Source organism: Marmota monax, unplaced genomic scaffold (genome assembly GCF_021218885.2).
Source record: "Marmota monax isolate L192 unplaced genomic scaffold, Marmota_monax_Labrador192_F-V1.1 WCK01_AAM20220418_F8-fsc00041, whole genome shotgun sequence".
Classification (NCBI taxonomy): domain Eukaryota; kingdom Metazoa; phylum Chordata; class Mammalia; order Rodentia; family Sciuridae; genus Marmota; species Marmota monax.
The window spans coordinates 15,567,670-15,588,560 of NW_026695238.1; the positions used below are offsets into that span (position 1 = coordinate 15,567,670).

Consider the following 20,891-nt stretch of genomic DNA (forward strand, 5'->3'; position numbering starts at 1 on the left):
ATATGTTAACTAGGTTGATTTCACCACATTGTATTCATCATAACATCATTTTGAACCCTATAAATTCATACCATTATGAATTGTCAACTTGCAACTAAAAAGTAAATAAAAAAGGAAAAATAAAAGGAAATGCGGTTGTAAGTGATACATTTTCACAAGAGACTTACTTCAGAGTAGAAATCAAGAAGTACAAAATACAAAAACAATAAAGGAAAGCCAATGAAACCAAAAACTGATTCTTGGAATAAGATCAATTAACTAACCAGCCATATCAGGAAAAAAATGAAAGAAAGGAAATAAACTACTATTATAAAGAATGAAAGAGGTAATATCACTACAGATTCTGCCCATATTAAAATTATAAAGATACTCTCATAAATTTATGCCAATAATTCTACAACTGGGATGAAACAGCAAACTTTTCAAGTGACACTAGCTACCAGAGTTACAAGAACTGAGAAATAACTGGTATGGAAATAAGCTTTGTATCTTATAAATTGAAAATAAATTTTGAATTCAAATTTTCCCATAAATAAAACTTTAAGCCCACATGATTTCATTATTTATTCTATCAAACATGAAGGCAGAAAATAATATTGATTCCCTACAATCTATTAAAGAATATAGAAGCATAAGGAACTTCATGATTCATTCTTTTTAAAAAATATTTATTTTTTTTAGTTGTAGCTGGACAAAATACCTTTATTCCATTCATTTATTTTTATGTGGTGCTGAGGATCAAACCCAGGGCGTCCCACACATGCTAGGCGAGCGCTCTACCACTGAGCCACAATCCCAGCTCCGTGATTCATTCTTTAAGACCAAAACCAGGTAAAGACATTACAAGAAAGGAAAATTAAAGACCTAGGATCATAGATGTACGCACTCTAAGCAAAAGCATATCAAATTCAATAAACATAAAGATACATAACATTAAAAAGATAATACATAAAACAAAGTGGGGTTTGTCCTAGGGATGCAAGGCTGGTTTAACATTAAAAAAATTAATCGACGTTGTATAGCCATGTTCGTAGCAGCACTAGAAGCAAACCAAGAGTCCATTCATAGATGATTGTAAAAGCAAAATGCAGAATATAAATATAATAGGATATTGTTCAGCCTTAAAAAGAAAGGAAATTCTGTCTAGCCAGAGAGATTAGGCAAGAAATGGAAATAAAAGGGATAACAATTAAAAAGGAAGAAGTCAAATTATCACTATATGCAGATGATATGACCCGGTATCTAGAAGATCCAAAAATTTCATCAAAAGACTGTTAGAGCTAATAAACAAATATGGTGAAGCAGCAGGTTACAAAATCAACATTCAAAAATCAATAGCTTTCCTATATACCAATAACGAATCTGCTGAAAAAGAAATCAGGAAAATAATTCCATTCACAATAATCTCAAAGAAAAAAATCTAGGAATAAATCTAACCAAGGAGGTGAAAGACCTCTATAGTAAAATCTATAGAATAATGAAGAAAGAAATTGAAGATCTCAAAAGATGGAAAGAACTCTATGTTCATGGATAAGCAAAATCAATATTGTTAAAATGGTCATACTATAAAAACAAATGTACAAATTCAATGCAATCACCATCAAAATACCAATGAAATACTTCACATTCATAGATAAATAATCCTAAAATCCAGAATAAAAGACCCAGAATAGCCAAAGCAATTTTAAGCCAAAAGAGCAAAGCTGGAGACAGCATACTACCTGATTTCAAATACAGAGCTATAGTAACAAAAACTGCATGTATGGGCATAAAAACTGACACATAGACCAATGATACAGAATAGAAGACACAGAGACAAATCCACACAGATAGAGTTATCGAGTCATTGACAAAGATGCCAAAAACATACATTAGAGAAAAGATAGCCTTTTATACAAATGGTGCCAGACAACTGGTTTTCCATATGTGGAAGAATGAAACTAGATTTTCATCTCTCACCTTGCCCAAAAAATCAACTCAAAATGAATCAAAGACCTCAGAATTAGACCAGAAACTATGCAACTCCTAGAAGAAAATATAGGGTCAACACTCCAGCATATAGGCACAGGCAATGACTTTCTCAATAAGAATGCCTAAAACTCAGCAAGTAATGCCAGGAGTTAATGAGATAGCATCAAATTAAAAAGCTTCTGCACAGCAAAGGAAACAATTAGGAATGTGAAGACAGAACCCACAGAATAAGATAAAATCTTTGCTGGCTACTCTTCTGACAGAGGATTAACACCTAGAATATATAAAGAGCTCAAAAAAACTTTACACCAAAAAATCAAATAACCCAATAGATAAATGGGCAAATGAGCTAAACAGACACTTCTCAAAGGAATGAATACAAAGGACCAACAAATACATGGAAAAATGTTCAACATTATTAGCAATTATGGAAATGCAAATAAAAATAACACTGAGATTTCATCGCACACAATTTAGAATGGCAGTCATTAAGAATACAAATAACAATAAATGCTGAAGAGGATGTGGAGAAAAAGGAACACATTTACACTGTTGGTGGGACTGTAAATTCCAACTGCTATGGAAATCTGTATGGAGGCTCCTCAAAAGATAGGCATGGAACCACCGAACGATCCAGCTATACCACTTCTCTCTTCAATTCCTGAAGAATTAAAGTCATCATACTACAGTGATACGTGCATACCCATGTTTATAATAGCACAATTCATGACAGCCAAACTCTTGAACCAGCCTTGGTGTCCATCAACAGATGAATGGATAAAGAAAATGTACTATATATATGCACAATGGAGTTTTATTCAACCCTAAAGAAAAATGGAATTCTGGCATTTTCAGGAAAATGGATGGAAATAGAGACCATCATGTTAAGTGAAATAAGTCAAACTCAGAAGGTTAAGGGCTGTAATATTTTCTGTCATGTGGAAGCTAGAGAGGAAAAAGGAAAAGAAAGGTGGGTAGAATCTCATGAAAAGGGAGGTAAGTAGAATAGAGAAAAGGAACCAGAGGGAGATAGGAGGGGAGGGAATGGGAAATACTTGTTACCGCTGTTTACTGGTTATCAAATTGCAATAATTTATAGTAAAACAGAAATTAACTTTTCATAACTTTGTGATGAGATGACTCCCAAACTTAAGATGGAATTAGACTGGGTTCATCAGTTATATAGGACCAAATCCCTGGAATCATTCATTTTGTGGGTTATCAATATTTTTCAGCATTTCAGAGGCTCAGAGCATATGGAAATGGACATGAATCCTGCTACCAAGAGAGCAAGGCAAGCAAGAATACCTAGGTATGGCAGAGTTAGTTGGGAACAACAATTCCACTATTTGCTTGGAAACTGGGTGGCCAATTTCTAAGCAAAGAGCCTTTTGTAGTCTAAAGATGATGTCCAAATTTTGCTTCTGGAAAAAAAACCAAAAAAGCATTCTTTATTCAAATTTACTTTCCTTTATAGTTTTGCTGAGTTACAAAGTCCAAAATCACAGCTTTAAATTCTGTTCTACACTTATGTTGCTTTAGAGTACATGATTTTTCTCCTGTGAAAATATGATAAGCTATTCTTATTTGGAAAGAAAACAAAAGGGTAATTCAGAAAATGTGACTAATAAATCATTGTTCTTCTGCTTAAATTGTTGGCACTAGGTATAATATTTTTAAAGTGAGTTTATGAATACATGCCTGTTCTTGTTGTATGTTTTGTGCCTGTACTTCTTCTGCCTACTGTATCCCTTGAGCTTTGTGTCCAAGCAGCTGGATTGCTGGGGGCTCAGCTATCCCATGGCTCCTGGTCTTCTGCCTGCCGCCCTTCCTCTGTGTGTGTGTCTACTGCTGGCATCTGGCTCTGCCCAGGCAGGCAAGCTGCTGGTGGTGCCCATGGATGGCAGCCACTGGTTTACCATGCGGTCAGTTGTGGAGAAACTCGTCCACAGAGGGAATGAGGTGGTTGCTGTCATGCCAGAGGTGAGTTGGCAACTGGGACAGTCACTGAATTTTACGGTGAAGACTTATTCAACTTCTTACACTCTGGAGGACTTGGACCGAGGATTCAACTTTTTTGTTGACACTCAATGGAAAACTCCAGAACAAAGTATGTATAGTGTAGCAATGGGTTCATCCAAAGCATTTTTTGACATCACTTTTTCACGGTGTAGGAGTTTGTTTAATGACAAGAAGCTAGTGGAATACTTAAAGGAGATCTCTTTTGATGCAGTGTTTTTGGATCCTTTTGATGTGTGTGGCTTAGTTGTTGCCAAATACTTTTCACTTCCATCCGTGGTCTTCACCAGGGTGGTGTTTTGCAGTTTTCTTGAAGATGGTACACAGTGCCCCAGTCCTCTGTCTTATGTTCCCAGATTTTTCTCGATGTCCTCAGATGCTTTGAGTTTCATGGAGAGAGTAAGGAACCACCTGAACTACTTGGAAGAGCATTTATTTTGCCCTTATTTTTTCCAAACTGCCTTGGAAGTCGCCTCTGAAATTCTCCCAACACCTGTCACAATAGGTGATCTCTTCAGCCAAATATCTATTTGGTTGTTAAGAACTGACTTTGTTTTGGACTATCCCAGACCTGTGATGCCCAACATGATCTTCATTGGTGGAATCAACTGCCACCAGAGGAAGCCACTACCCAAGGTATGTTGTGTCTCTTTTAGCACACTGCGGAAAACCTGGCTTTGGGCATTAAGAAAGAACCCTTACTGAGTTGTGATTCTTTATTAACATCCATTATATCTGGCATTTCTTTCTGGGTTAACAATTGTTTTGGTGCCTATTCATTAAGTGTGGGTTAGCAAATTGTATAAAGCTGGCCTCATTGATATTTATGTGCATGTCATTTCTAAGTTTCATTTCTATTACTGCTTCAGAAAACCTCTGAGAATAACATTAGTATATTAATGATTTTTTTTGCCAATACTATAGGAAAGTGTTCTGAGCAGTTTTGTATGCATGTTTTTCTTTTGTTGAAATTATTGTATATGTATTCATATATGTAATGCAAACTTTACACCTACTTTATTAAATATTATCTAATAATAAAGTGTACTTGCTGGTTTCACTTGGTAATGTATTGTAGACATGTTCACTGTCCAATACTTATAAAGGTAACATTTTCATTTAGTTAATTGCATTGAAAGCTTTAAATACCTTTTTCTTTTGAATAAACCAATAGTGGTAGATATTTTAATTTTTTCCTGCTTTTTGCCTCTTTGAACAAGACTATAGTAACCATTCTAGAATGTTTTATGCCCACTCATATGTTCCATATTCTTGCTGTTTTCTTTGTATCCTAGGGGCATCCTAGGAGTAGAGCTGCTGGTTAGGTGCTGTGCTCATGTTATGTTTAAATAACCTTCAGAGTCTTAAGCAACCCCCCTCTTTGATCAGTAGTATATGAGAACTCTCTTATATACCCACTGCAGCTCCAGCTGTTGTGACTTTTGTCAATTTTTGGACAGACTGTTGAGTGTAAATGCTTCAGTTTTTGCTTTCTGTTTCCATAGATATGTTAGGCATTTGAATTTCTTTTCTTGTGAATTTCATACTCACAATCTTTTTTTTTGCTGTGGGGGGGGATGCACACTGGGGATTAAACTCAGGGCCACTCTACCACTGAGACACGTCCCCATACCTATTTTGTATTTTATTTAGAGACTGGGTCTCACTGAGTTGCTTAGTGCCTTGCTTTTGTAGAGTCTGGCTTTGAACTCGAAATCTCTGCCTCAGCAGCCTGAGCCACTGGGATTACAGGCGTGCGTCACTGGCCAGACTCATATTCACATGTGTTAAGTCATTTTCAATATGGTTATCTGTCTTTTTATAACTAGTTTCTTTAATCCTCTATTTGGGTATTATTAACACAGCTTTTAAATATGTGCAGTAAATAAATTTTCTGGAGCTGTTCTTCATCTTTTGATTTTCGATTTTGAGGAGTTAAATTGTAAAGGTTTTCTTCAAGCGTTCTGGATCCCAACTTGTTTGTGTCTTTCCTGACCTGAGATGTAGAAAATTTTTTTCACATCATTTTATTTTTTTCAACTCCTCCAGTGTTGCTAACTTTTTTCTTTTTGCAACTAGACCTTTAACTACACAGTGCAAACATCTAATTTTATTTGTTTCTCAAAGGATAGTCTGATGTCTCAACTTCTTGTGATCCTAATTCCATTCTTCATCCATTGCACTGAGCTGCATATATATTTATTTTTAACTTTCTATGGTCTTTGCATCTGTGTTGGCACTCTCAGTTTTTTCCCCACTGAATTATCTACTTATGTGTCACTACTGTGTTCTAAGTTGCTCTGTGGTAAACTTAAATATGTGTGTCTCACTATCTGTATTTCTAAATTTTCCTGGGGATTGTCATTATGAATGCTGCTTCATAAAATTTTAAATTGTTTTTGTCAAGGTCCAAAAAATAAAAAAAACAAACCATTTGTGTTAATATTAAATCTTTTCATAAATTTGAGAAAGATTGGCACTTTTTTTCTTTTTTCTTGCTTTTCAGGAAGATGTATTCCTTTTTACTCATTCAGAGTGTTTTTTGATACACAATTAGGTGTTTACATTATTTTTAATAATAGCATGGTTCAAACATCTGGAAGAATATATATCTGTTTATACATATGTTTCATTGATTTGGCCCACATTGAATTTATTTTTGAGGTGAAGTTTTACTGGTGTATTAAAACTGTATATAATTGTGGCTTTATTGTTACATAATCACTCTTGCTCATAACATAATTTGGTCAGTTTCACTCCCCAGTTCAGTTCCTTTCCTTCTCTACCTTCCTACCCTGGTTCCTTTGCATTACTCTATTGATATTTTAAATGTCCATGAGCAAAAAGTTTCATTTTATTTGTATAATCATTTTATCTCCCTCTTAAAATATATTTCTAGGCATTTTATTATTTCTGCACAGAGCAGTTTTTTTTGAACTGGTGGTTATTGGTAATGGATAGCTTTTGTGCATTCATTTAATATCTAGTTACATTCCTATGTTTTTCTTAGTTTGTGAGATTGATTTGGTATGTAATAGCATCTGCAAGTCATTCCCTCTGCTAGTATTTTCACCAACTATTTTGCTTTATTGAAACTCATGAGTGTATTTCTCCAGGCACATTAAATTGGTATTCAGTCAACTGCAATTGAAAAAATCTTGACAAATACAAAACTATTCTTCTTGGAAAATGTATTGTGATAATTTCTGGTGGAACACTTCATATATTATCTCAGCATATTATTAAGGATGAACTATGCATTTTTATCCATGGTTCTAGCTTCTGGCCTGAACTTTGTAACACAGTCCTGTTTTCTCTACAGGTATCTGCAAGGAGATACAAGTTACAGGATTTTAATAAGCTGAGTCATTCAACAGGCTTTTATCTCTTTTACCCTCTATCAGCACTGTGCCAGTCACCAGGAGGCACTGCCTGTGCTCCTGCCCTCTACCCTGGGGTGGGGCCCTGCACCTTCCTGAACCCACAGTGAAGTCAGGATGGCTCATGGTATCACCTATAGGGTTTTAGGAAGACAGAATTTGTATATGATTTTATATCACCATTGTTTAGAAATGCCAGTGTTTATAAAACACTGAACCATATAGAGTTTCAAATATGTTTGGTTTTATATATCGCACTCATATTAAAAAATAAAACATTTGGTTTTCTAATGTATTAAAGGATATGTGTGGATGCAAACTTTTATACATTGGGAGACTGTATACATTTATAAATATAAAGTAAGTATGATTCTCAAAGAGAAATTAAGATCTCATAGGGCCTTATGACTCAGAGCCTGGATGTAGCACAACTATAGATATTGATTTTCATCTAAAGAACAATGAACCATCTGTATTTCTTCATCTTTGATTCAGGCAGGCAGGCTTTCTCTTGTAAATCAGTGTTTGGGTTGCTGGAGAACAGGAGTCATAGTCTGAGTTGCATCTATTTGTTGAGAAGAACACTCAGTGTGTGTTATTGTTTATGTATGTGTGCATGTGCTTCAAAGACACGTGTTTGTGTGTCTAAGGTCCTACATAGGGCATTTTAATAATGGTGTCCTGTAACAAAATTCCATGAGTCTATCCAGAGGAATTATAACCAAGGATTTCATTGACTTCTTTAACAAGGTACAGATCATCATTTGGGAGAATGTTAAAATTGTTTTAATGGGGAAAAAGCAATTACTCCCAGTCTTTTGGAATTATTGGTGAGTTCCAGTGCAATGCAGTCCCATTGGGAGGAAATCAGTTTCAGTCTATGTAATTCAGGGTAGTTCTAGCTCTGGAAAATTGGGGCTTGGATGCAGTTACACAGTAGTAAGAGAGTGCTCATCCCATTTCTTCCATATTTTAGTTCCATGCCAAAATCCAATTTCAAATCTAGCTATTTGTGTGTTAGCCCAGGGCCTCTTACCAAGATTATTTTTTTTAACATTTGGTAAACTTTTTAAACATACACAAAGGAGCTATAAGTGTCATGAACATCTACATATCCAACTTTAGATAAAATAATTTTTAATACTGTGCTATATCAACCAGTTCATCTGTTTACTTTCCTCTCTCTAAAATTTTTTTTTGCTGTCTTTCTTGTAAAGAAAATTTATAAAATACTAAATTATTTCTTAAATGGAAAAAAACATAACCTACATAACCACAATATCCTTATTACATTTAGCAAAATCAATAATTCTCAAATATTATCTATATTCCATTGTATAACCAAATTGCCTCAAGGACCCCAAAATTGTCTGCTTGACATTGATGAATGGATACTACTGAGAATCCAGAAGTAAATCCACACATATTTGACTAATTTTTTTTAACAAGAGTGCCAAGACCTCTGAATTGGGAAAGAGTAGTCTCTTCAACAGATGTTGTCAGAATCACTGAGTATGAACATGAAAAGGAATGAAATTGGGTCCTTACTTCACTCCATATTAAAAAATTAGCTTAAAATGAATCTAAGCCTTCAACAGGAAAGGTAAAACTTTACTCTTAGAAGAGAACATTAGTGTTACATCCTCATGACCTTGATGATGTTTTCTCAGGCATGTCACAAAAAGTGCAAGGAAAAACATCAAAACATAATTTCCACTTCAGTCAAAATAAAAACTATAGCGCATTAAGTGCCACACACAGGACAGTGAAAAGGTAGCTCACCGAAGGAAAGAAAGTACTTACAAATCAAGTATCTGATAAGTTTTAGTATCTAAACCAGAGAGCTGAAATGACCCAATTTAAAAAATGGGTAAAGGGCCAGCATTTATCCAAATATGTTATAGAACTAAATAATAAGAAAAGTTGCTCAAGAACATTAGTAATTAGTGAAATGTAAGTAGAAGCCGTAAGGTATCATTTACCCACAAGGGTGAGAACACTAAAAAAAAAAAAAAAAAAGAGTAAAATAAGTGTTGAGGATGTGGAGAAATGAGAACCCTCATGCATTGCTGGCAGGCATGTAATACAGCCACTGTGGAAGTGAAGTGGCAACTCCTGTTTCATTTCTGTTGATAGCTGGGACCTGCTCCTTTCTGCTTTGTAATCATGCTTGCTAGGCAGCTGCGAGAGGAACCAGAGCTACCTGGAGAAAGAGGGCGGGATCAAGGCTACTTGCATGAAAAAGTATTGAAACGCAGAAGTCTGTAGTATATAAAAGGTACAGAGAACAAAAGGCTGCACTCAGCTTTTGGAGAAGACTCCACTGAGTCCATACCAGTGCTGAATAAACCTGACTCTTCTGTATCTCCAAGTGCTGCTTGTCTTTTCCATTGCCATAATTTTCTGTAACAGAAGTAGTTTGTGGTTCCCTAGAAGGTGAAACATGGAAATACCCTAAGACCCAGGAAGTCCACTCCCAAGTATATGCCCCCAAATTAAAAGCAAGTACTGAAATACATACTTGTACATGAATGTTCATGGAAGTGCTATTCTTGGTGGTGAAAAGGCAAAACAACCCACAAACATCTCAGAGGATGAACAGATTAAAAACATGATACATTCAAACAAGAGAACAGCATTCACCTGCAAATAGAAATGAAGTACGGATACATGCTACAAAGTATGAGTCTTACAAACACCAAAGGCCACACATGTATTATTCTATTTATGAAATACCCAGAATAGGCAAGTCCAGAGAGACAGCAGAGACTGAGGGGGCAGGGAATGGGGAGTTACCACTTCATGGGCAAGGATTTCCTTTGGGTGACGAAAATCCAAAACTAGAGAGTGGTGGTTGCACAGATTATGACTGTTCTGAATGCCACAGAATTCTTCACTTTGAAACTGTAAAGACAATGAATGTTTTGCCAAGTGTATTTTACTCCATTTTAAGAAAAAAGAGGAAATAGTGCCTTGTAACAGTTCATTTGTTTGAATTAGGATGCAAACAATTTTTTCACATTACCTCATTTCTTCTCTTTTAATATATCACAGCATTATAATTATACATATATAATTGGAATTAATTGTGGCATGTTTATACATTATAAATATATATATAATTGAAATTCATTGTGGTATGCTTATACATGGACAAAGCATAATTTGGAAGATTTTATTCTTTAGTACTTCTCTGCCCCCTCTCCTTCCCTCTTGATCCCCTTCTGCTACTCTATGGGGGACCTTCTATTTTCTTGACATCCACTTTTTAAGAGAATTCCTTTTAAGTTTTTCTTTCTAGCTTCCACATATGAGAGAATAATAATAATAATGGAAGGAAGATCAGTAGAGTAGAGCAAGTGGACCAAGGAGATGGAGGAGTGGGAGGGAAAAGGAAGGTACTGGAGAATGAGATTGATAAATTCTGTTATGTGCTTGCTAGAAAGTGGCAAAGTAATCCTAGTATTATGTATAATTATAATGCCCCAATAAAAAATTTAAAAAAATGTTTCATGGCATCTATCCTTTTAAAAAGTGGGAGTTGAGATCTCTCCCCACTCCCCACTGTAGGACCCTATTGCAGTGGTCCCTGACCTATCACCATGTTCTCTTTGAATAATGTGTGCCTGATCACCTTAAAAAATGAGTTAAATTTTAAAAATGCTGTGACTTTTCACTTTCTCCTGGGTTGGTGTCCTATGTGATCCTCACTCTAGTGCCTGCTTCTCTAGCTCATCAGTGCCCCTCCTTATGCTCCAGCTACACTGCCTCCTTCTGGTCTCTCAGATCACCATATTCCACTCTGCTTTGCAGCTGCCATACCTGCTGCTCACTCTCTGAGTTCCCTTTCCCCATTCACAGCTGACCTAAATTCACTTATTATTTTGACTCTGGTTCCAACACTATGTCTTTTGGAAACTTTCCACAATCCCCAGAGAGGGCTATACATTCTAGTGGCAGATTCTCATGGTGCCTTGTGCACATTTTCATACTACTTATCACAATGAAAACCAATAAATTCTTTCACACCTCTCTGCAGAATGTCTTTACCGGTTCTAGTGCTCTAACTCCATGAGGGCCAGACCCCCACTTGGCTTTATATGGCAATAAGTACCTGCGTGGTGCTGATACCCTGTTTGCTGGATGATTGTAAACATGGTTTGAGAAAAGGGCTGTGCCAAATGACTTGGTTGCAAAAAGTTGTTTGGAGAGGAAGAAAGGCACTTGCTTCATGTCAAAATCTTGGACCAGCAGATTGGAGCACTTCCATGAAGAATCCAAAGAAACCTGCAGACAGTGTTGGTAGAAATCATTGCCAATGGCCTGTCTTTTAACCAGTTGATTTTCCAAAGCTCAAATCTACCCTCTGAGACCCTCAGTGTCAGGAAAGGGAGCAGTAGGGTTCCCATGATTTGTGTGGGATTAGATTTTACGGAGTGAGAGGGTTGACCTGTTTCTAGTCTCTGGAGATAATAGAACACTTCATTGAGCATCAGGATCAAATTCTATCTCCTGAGTGGGGCTGAGCAGAATCTGTGATGCTTTACTTAACAACAACAAGAACAGAAAATGCCTGTGGGCATAATTCTAGGTTCTCCTTTTCTTCATGATGAAAGGATTAATTGAAAATTAAAAAAAAATATGAGCCTAGGGTTGGGGTTGTAGCTCAGTGGTAGAGCACTTACCTAGCATGTGCGAGGCACTGCGTTTGATTCTCAGCACCACATATAAATAAATTTTAAAAAGGTCCATCAACAACTAAAAAAATTTTAAAATATGAGCATAATCTTGGCCAGGAAGATAAAGCCCAGTTACTAGTAGAGAGAGGAACTTATATATTTAATCAATGCTTGAAGAAGTAGGAAAGGAAACAGATCTGACAAATGAACTTTGAGTTTTTTTCTCCCAGGAAGGAGGTAGTAAAGGGAATCTTGTACATCTTTTCCAAAGCTATACTGGTCTGCCTGATAAACTGCACAGTGGAACCTCAGGGATTACCCTGAAGGAATAACTGTCCAGTTCATATTTCAGTTCTTAGGGTTGGGATGGAAGGATAGAAACTACTGGGATTGTGCTGGAGCCCAGGTGTAGGATGACAGGTTAGGATCTGCAGTGGTGGGGTAGGCAGGCACCTTCCCCCACTAGATTGACTGGCTTTGTTGGTGGTGGGGAATGGTGGTGAGACAGGAGCAGCTAGGAGGAGGTAGTTACCATTGGGCAACATAGAAGAGGATTTGGGATATATGACCCTAGCATCTTGTCTGATAATATGTTCTGTACAAAGGTAAGAAGATACATACATTCCTCGTGGAATCACACACTTCACAGCAGTTTGTCTCAATATATCTATTGTGAAGAAACAGCAGGAAAAATTCCAATTCATTATGGATACATAATTTCATTAAAGGAAATAGAAATCCTAGAAGTTGGAATAGTTTATGTCCAGTGCTCTCCCACAGCCATTTAACTCTACAATTATATACCTGTTGCTTTGTTTCTATCCTTATAGGAGCAAATTAATGCTGGTGTCTCTATTCTGCCATCTTCAGCCTCTGCAATTATCCACTTAAATTCAATTTTGTGGGATAGACATAAAGCTACCCCTGATTTTGCTTAGTTTTCATTGTGTAGAATTCTTTTTGCATCCTCTTACTTTCAGCCACTGTGTGTTCTTAAAAGTGAGGCGATTCTCCTATATAAAGCATATTGTTAGGTCTTTCCTGTACCTGTGTAGATAATCAAACTGGAGCAGATTCCAGCCAATGTTCCTTTTTTAAAATTTTTTTAGTTGTAGTTAGACACAATATCTTTATTTATATGTTTATTTATTTATTTATTCATTTATTTTTATGTGGTGCTAGGCAAGCGCTCTATAGCTGAGCCACAAACCCAGCCCCCAGCCAAAGAAAACCATTCAGTCACTTAGTGTTTTTATTGGAGAATTTAATTCATTTACGTTCAAGGTATTTATTGATAAGTAAAGATGTACAAATGCCATTTTGTAAGGTTTTTTTAAGATGTTGATGGACCTTTATTTTATTCATTTATTTATATGTTGTTCTGAGAATCAAACCTAGTGCCTCACACGTGTCAGGCAAGCACTCTACCACTCAGCCACAACCCCAGCCCCTCTTGTAAGATTTTTTTTCTGGTTGTTTTATAGATTATTTGTTTCTTCCTCTGTCATTTGTCTGACTTTGTGGTTTGATGGTTGGAATGGAGTGGTATGCTTTGAATCCTCTCTGTTTCTGTTTTGGGCTTCTACTAAAGATTTTTGCCTTGTTCTTACCATGAACTTTGCTTGGAATATCTTATACTTATAAAATCCATACCAAACAGATATCAAATTTACTTTCCTTTGATGCCACAAGTCTGCCTTTTTGTGTTTTAGATGCTATAATCTGCATCATTTTGTTATATGCATGCCTTGACAATTTATTTTTGCTATCTTGCCTTTATTAACTGTATGTCAGGATAATATGGCTCTATTTTACTTGCACTGTGTTGTGTTTTGTGCTTTTGTATTTGCCACACTATTAATTATCAGCTCTTGGTTATAGTCTGAGAACTCCCATTAGCAGTTCCTGAAAGGCAAGTCTAGTGGTGATAAACACCCTAAAAACTTTTGTTTGTATGGTCAATTTGTTACTTGTTCCTCATTTCTGAGGGGCAGCTTTGTTGAATAAAGTATTCTTGGTTGGTATTGTTTTATTTCAATTTTTTGAATACATGATCCTATTCTCTCCTAGTATGCAACATTTCTGCTGGGAAATCTGCTGAATGGCCTAGTGGTCATCCTTTGTATGTGATGTGTTTTCTATTTATTTTGCTATCAGAATATGTTCTTTGGTGGGATTTGAGTGGGTGTGTGTGTGTGTGGGGGGTACTGCAGATTAAGTACAGGACCTCATGCTTGGTAGGCATGCCCTCTACCACAGAACTCCATCCCCAGCCCTTGTCTTGATTTCAGATACTTTTATCATTCAGTGTGTTGATATTCTCCCCTTGTATTTCAATTTTATTAGATAATTCAGTGCTTCCTGTACCTGCGTGGATAATCTGTCCTCAAACTGGAGCAGATTCCAGCCAATGTTCCTTTTTTAAAATATTTTTTTCTTAGTTGTAGTTAGACACAATACCTTTATTTATTTATTTTTATGTGGTGCTAGGCAAGTGCTCTACCTCTGAGCCACAAACCTAGCCCCCAGCCAATATTTCTTTATCAATCCTTTATGACCAGTAATCTTTTTTTCTCCTTCAGCAAGTAGTATAACAAAAAGATTTTTATGATGTCCTAAGATCTATAGGATTTCCATGGTGTCCCAAGACCAGTAAGATTTCTTCATTCTTCTTTTCTTTTTGTCCCCTCATTAGATCATTTCAATGTTCGGTTTTCCAGATCACTTATTCTTCTTCTGGAACAATTTTGCTACTGAAGCTCCCTTTTGCATTTTTACTTTAGTCTTGGTGTCATTCCTATTGAGGAATTCTAGCTGGTTCTCTTTCATTTACTTTCTTTCTTTTGCAACTTTTTGCTATTTTAATGTGTTTTCAAATTGCATGAAAATTTCAGCCGTATAACTTGTAGTTCACTGACATCTCTAAAAATCATTTTGATTTTTTCAGATATTTTGTAGATCTTCATTTCTATAATATCAATAATTTGAACTCTATTAGTTTTCTTGGGAGTGTTCATGATTCACTTATTCAAAAAAATATTTTTTTGGTTTAACTTTGCTATGTGTGCATTTCAGGGTACAGCTAACTTTCTGTTCTGAACTTCAATAGGGTTCTCACACAGGCATAGTTCTTCATTTACCTATTAGTCTATCCTGGGTATTCGAGGATTATCCAACATAAAGAAATATCAGCCATAAGCAGAAGACGTCAAGAGACCAACAAGTTTCATAGAAAATCAGAATTGAAGATTTGGGGAATAATGGGAATTGTGGACAGATTCTTGGTCAAGGGAAGCAGTAGACCAGTAAATCCCTACAACTTCATTCCCAGGGAGTGGACTTATATAGTAGTCAAAACCAAGGTGGCCTTCACTCAAGCAAGAATGCATTAGGTTTTATTGAACTAGAATGAAAGATGCCAGGCACGTTCCTGGCACTGGCAATGTTATGGTCTTGCATGACCCACTCCAGTGACACCATAGTGGTTTTGTTTTTCTGTGGTATGCAGTGTAACTGTGCAGGGACTGGCTAGGTTTATTCATCAGGCCAGGTTATGAATGAAGATGGCTGTGGTCATGTTATTCTGGCTCTCTATGCTGTGACTCTAGAGGATGAGCTAGTTACCACAATAGGAGGGCAGGCCTGTTGATCACTCTTCAGTCATGTGAGCCACATGCCTTTGTTCTGACACCAGGAGTGGTAGCTGCTGATCTCCACTCTCTCTCAAGCAATTATCTGGATTGTGCTACCAAGTGGGGCTCCTGGCTGAGTACTGCAGTGGCTTCTGGTGAGGATGATTGTATGATAACCTGGGTGGGCCATTCTAGTCTTTGGGGTCTGCTGTTGGGCAGAGGGTACAGGCTGGGTTCTGAGGTTATTCAGAGTCCTTTCTTAGAAAAGGTATGGCCTGAGGCTATGTTCATGGTAAATTCAGGACTTCTTCTTTTTCAGAGCCTTGGGTACCTTGTGGCTGGATGTATTGGAGGTGTAGCAGGCCTAACTCCACATTTGTCTTAAATGCACAGAGATGGGAATCTCTCTGTCATTGGCCCTGATTTTTTGCTGATTAGGGATACTGTTTGACTTTCTAATTGAAGGCATTGTAATCCCTTTGACAATTTGGAATCCAGAAAGTGGGACCTTCCCTGTGTTGGTGAGGCGAATGTTGTGGGCATTGAGCTGGGCAGGAAAGAAACCATCTAGGACTGAAGCTAGGTTGAACTTCCCATTGGGCTTTTTATGGCAACCAGCTCTGCTGGTCTGAGGTTCGCCTGTATCTGTGTTGAAGCATCTTAGCTGACAGCAACACTGAAGGTCCAGCAAGGTGCACACGCTGGTCACCATGATCCCCGCCTCCTCACTGCCATTTCCACCAGGGTTGCCTTTGAGGTGATAGTGGAGTGGGGTCCTGGAGGGATCATGGAATGCTAGGGTGGCTGGATGATGGCCGCATATCTCCTTTCCTTCTGTGGAGCCATGTTCCAGGGAAAGCATCCTGTGTGGTGGTGTGGATGTCTGGGGAAGGAGGAGGGTTGGCATTGTCAGAGTGAGACCTTCTTCATCCCCTTCCAAGCCAAGTGTGACTCAGTTCTGCAGACTGGTTGGGTGGTCTCAGGCTTATGCCCAAGTGTTGGAGTGTCAAAAGGTGTCCTGGTCTGAGGATGATTGTTCACTGAGCTTTCTGTGTGGAGGTGGATTCTGAGACTCCAGATCACACGTATTGTTGTCACTCTCCTCCTTCCGATTTTCTAAAGACAATGATGTAACATGACAGTTGCCAAAGCAGTGATACAGCCAGTATCTGGTAACATTCAGGTCTTGAAGGAACCACTGTGTGTTCCTAACAAGGGTGATGCCCCTAGTTTGTCTGTGGAATCGCTCTCTTGACTCTCCCTGTGGTATTACTGGAGAAGTGCCACTGTGCTCACCTGTGAAAGTATGTAAAACTGCCTAATGCAGTTGAGTCCAGTGGAACAAACTGTTGCTGTGTACTTTTCTCTGGCTGGACATAGTGTGGGTCCTGTGGAAGGAGGGTGAGAACATGGAGACTTTGTGTCCACAAAGAATGCTCACTAGAGTGTGGGAGAGAAGCACTTACATCCCTCAGGGAGGGCTCATGGGTCATGGATCCACAACAGATCTTTAAATCTCTGATTGGGACATGAAATCATACGGGAAGTCAGAGGCATTCTCCATAATGCTGAGGCAAGCATTGACTAGGTGATGACCTGTTGCTCTGGAGGAGTCAAGAGAAAGCAAGTTACTAGAGATGGTGGCCACATAGGGTCAAATGTAGCGGGCTCTCAATCCTGTTGTGGCATTTCAGAGGTCTCAGAGGGTTTGGGAATGGAGCATGACTCCTGTTGAAAGTTGGAGAGACAGCAGCAGTGTGTGTCCATGACACATTCAGTGATGAACCACCATTCACTGGCCGGGAGCAGGTCAGGACTGAGGCCCTTCCAGGAGTTCCTTTGAAGCTGGATCTCCCATTTCATTCTGAGCAAAGAGTCTCTGGTGCTCTGAAGATAAAGTCTGGGTTGTATTTTGAACAAATTCTAAAATGTAATGTTTATTGTGGTTTGCCTTTTAATCCTTCCAGATGACAAAGTCCCAATCCATTGCCAAGTAATTCTGTTATTAAAGTCACATTGTGATACAGGGCATATGTTTCTAGGAGGCAAAGATTATAAGCTATTCTAAACCTGTCACGTAGGTCAGCAGATATTATTCATTAATCAAGGCTCCTCTGAGTAAATGATTGACAGCGGGCATAATACATTTTCACAAATTGATGAGCACACCCACATGAATTGTTCTGGTATCTAAGTTCCTGGACTTCTTCTGCTTACTGTATCCCTTGAGCTTTTTGTCCAAGCAGCTGGATTGCTGGGGGCTCAGCTATCCCATGGCTCCTGGTCTTCTGCCTGCCGCCCTTCCTCTGTGTGTGTGTCTACTGCTGGCATCTGGCTCTGCCCAGGCAGGCAAGCTGCTGGTGGTGCCCATGGATGGCAGCCACTGGTTTACCATGCGGTCAGTTGTGGAGAAACTCGTCCACAGAGGGAATGAGGTGGTTGCTGTCATGCCAGAGGTGAGTTGGCAACTGGGACAGTCACTGAATTTTACGGTGAAGACTTATTCAACTTCTTACACTCTGGAGGACTTGGACCGAGGATTCAACTTTTTTGTTGACACTCAATGGAAAACTCCAGAACAAAGTATGTATAGTGCAGCAATGGGTTCATCCAAAGCATTTTTTGACATCACTTTTTCACGGTGTAGGAGTTTGTTTAATGACAAGAAGCTAGTGGAATACTTAAAGGAGACCTCTTTTGATGCAGTGTTTTTGGATCCTTTTGATGTGTGTGGCCTAGTTGTTGCCAAATACTTTTCACTTCCATCTGTGGTCTTCACCAGGGTGGTGTTTTGCCATCACCTTGAAGATGGTGCACAGTGTCCCAGTCCTCTGTCTTATGTTCCCAGAGTTTTCTTGATGTCCTCAGATGCTTTGAGTTTCATGGAGAGAATAAGAAACCACCTGAACTACTTGGAAGAGTATTTATTTTGTCCTTATTTTTTCCAAACTGCTCTGGAAGTTGCTTCTGAAATTCTCCCAACACCTGTCACAATAGGTGATCTCTTCAGCCAAATATCTATTTGGTTGTTACGAACTGACTTTGTTTTGGAGTATCCCAGACCTGTGATGCCCAACATGATCTTCATTGGTGGAATCAACTGCCACCAGAGGAAGCCACTACCCAAGGTATGTTGTGTCTCCTTTAGCACACTGTGGAAAACCTGGCTTTGGGCGTTAAGAAAGAACCCTTACTGAGCTGTGATTCCTTTAATATCCATTGTATCTGGCATTTCTTCCTGGGTTAACAATTGTTTGGTGCCTATTCATTAAGTGTGGGTTAGCAAATTCTACAAAGCTGTCCTCATTGATATTTATGTGCATATCAGTGATGGGATTTGTGTCATTTCTCAGCTTAATCTCTAAATCTTCCACAGAAAAACCCCAAGAAACACCTGCAAGATATTCCTTTTTGCCAATTGTATAGGAAAGTGTTCTGAGCAGTTTTGTATGCATACTTTTCTTTTTTTGAAATTATTTTATATGTATTCATGTATGTAAAGCAAACCTTACACATATTTTATTAAGTAATATCTAATAATGGAGCTGCGGTTGTGGCTCAGCAGTAGAGTGCTCTCCTAGCATGTGCAAGATGCTGTGTTAGATCCTAAGTAGAGTGCTCGCCTAGCAAGTGTGAGGTGCTGTGTTCAATCCTAAGCATAAAATGGATAAATAAAAATAAAGGTTTTAAAATATAAATAAGTAATATCTAATAATAAAGTGTACTTGAGTTCTTTACCTTGTATTTCACTTGGAATGTATTGTAGTCATGCCCACAATCTAATACTTATAATGTGTTCATTTAGTAATTGCATTGAAAGCTTTAAACTGTTTTTCTTTTGAATCAACCAATAGTGATAGATATTTAAACTTTTTCCACATCTTTGAACAAGACTATAAACCACATTGTAAATGTGTAAAACACATTCCTTTATTTTTTCTTCCACATCATGTTTTATTTTTTCAACTCTTCTTAGAATATTTTCTGCCAGCTCTTGTGTTTCCCTATTCTTGCTGTTTTCCTTGTATCCTAAGAACATCCTAGGAGTAGAGCTGCTGGTTAGATGCTATCTCATGTTATGTTTAAATAACTTTTGAGTCCTAAGGAACTCCCCTCTTTGATCAGCAGTGTATGAGAGCTGTTGCTTTTACATGCCCTCTCCAGCTCCAGATATTTAACTTTTAAGTTTTGTCAAATTTCTGGGCATAACATTGAGTGTAACTGCTTTGGTTTTTGCTTCCTCTTTCCACAGAGATTTGCATTGAGCATTTGCATTTCTTCATAATTTCTTGTTCACATTTGTTGGTCATTTTTAATGTGGCTATCTGTCATTTTACAACTAGTTTTTTAAATCTTCTATTTGGATATTAATCCCACTTTAAAATATGTGCTATGAATAAATTTTCAGGAGCTGTTCATCTTTTGCCATGGAGGATTTTCAATTTTGGGAAGTTAAATTGTAAAAGTTTTTTTTAAGAGTTCTGGATCCCAACTCGTTTATGTCTTTCCTGACCTGAAATGTAGAACCATTTTTTCACATCATGTTTTATTTTCTCAGCTCTTCCAGTGTTGCTATTTTTTTTCCTTTCTGCAAAGAGGCCTTTAAATACACAGTGCAAAAATCTAATTTTATTAGTTTTCTCAACTGATAGTCTGATGTCCCAACTCCTTTTGATCCTAATTCCATTCTTCATCCATTGCACTGAACTGCATATATATATGTTTTTATTTTCTATGCTTTTTGCATTTGTATCGGCACTCTCAGTTTTTTTCCCACTGACTTATCTGCTTATTCGGCACTACTGTGTTCTCAGTAAGTTGCTCTGTGGTAAGCTCAAATATGTGTGGCTCACTATCTGTGTTTCTAAATTTCCTAGGTGATTGTTCTTATGTATGCTGCTTCATAAAAGGTTAAATTGTTTTGGAGAGGTCCAAAAAATAAAAACAAACTATTTGTGTTAAGGCTACATTAAATGTTTTCATTAATTTGAGAATTTCGGCACTTTTTTTTTCTTGCTTTTCAGGAAGATATATCCTTTTTACTCATTCAGAGGTTTTTTGTTTTGAGATACAATTAGGTGTTAATATTTAATTACTTTCACTAATCAGCATTGTCCAATCATCTGGAAGAATATGTATCTGGTAGCACAAAATTGTTTCATTGGATTGGCTTAAATTAGAATCTGCCTACTTTGAATTTATTTTTGAGG

At 37.6% G+C, this 20,891-nt stretch overlaps 2 pseudogenes; both read left to right on the forward strand.

The window, feature by feature from the left end:
• Positions 1 to 3,698: 3,698 nt before the first annotated feature.
• LOC124089750 (UDP-glucuronosyltransferase 1A8-like) lies at positions 3,699 to 4,766 on the forward strand (annotated as a pseudogene).
• A 13,019-nt stretch (positions 4,767 to 17,785) lies between these two features.
• LOC124089676 (UDP-glucuronosyltransferase 1A8-like) lies at positions 17,786 to 19,056 on the forward strand (annotated as a pseudogene).
• Positions 19,057 to 20,891: the final 1,835 nt, after the last annotated feature.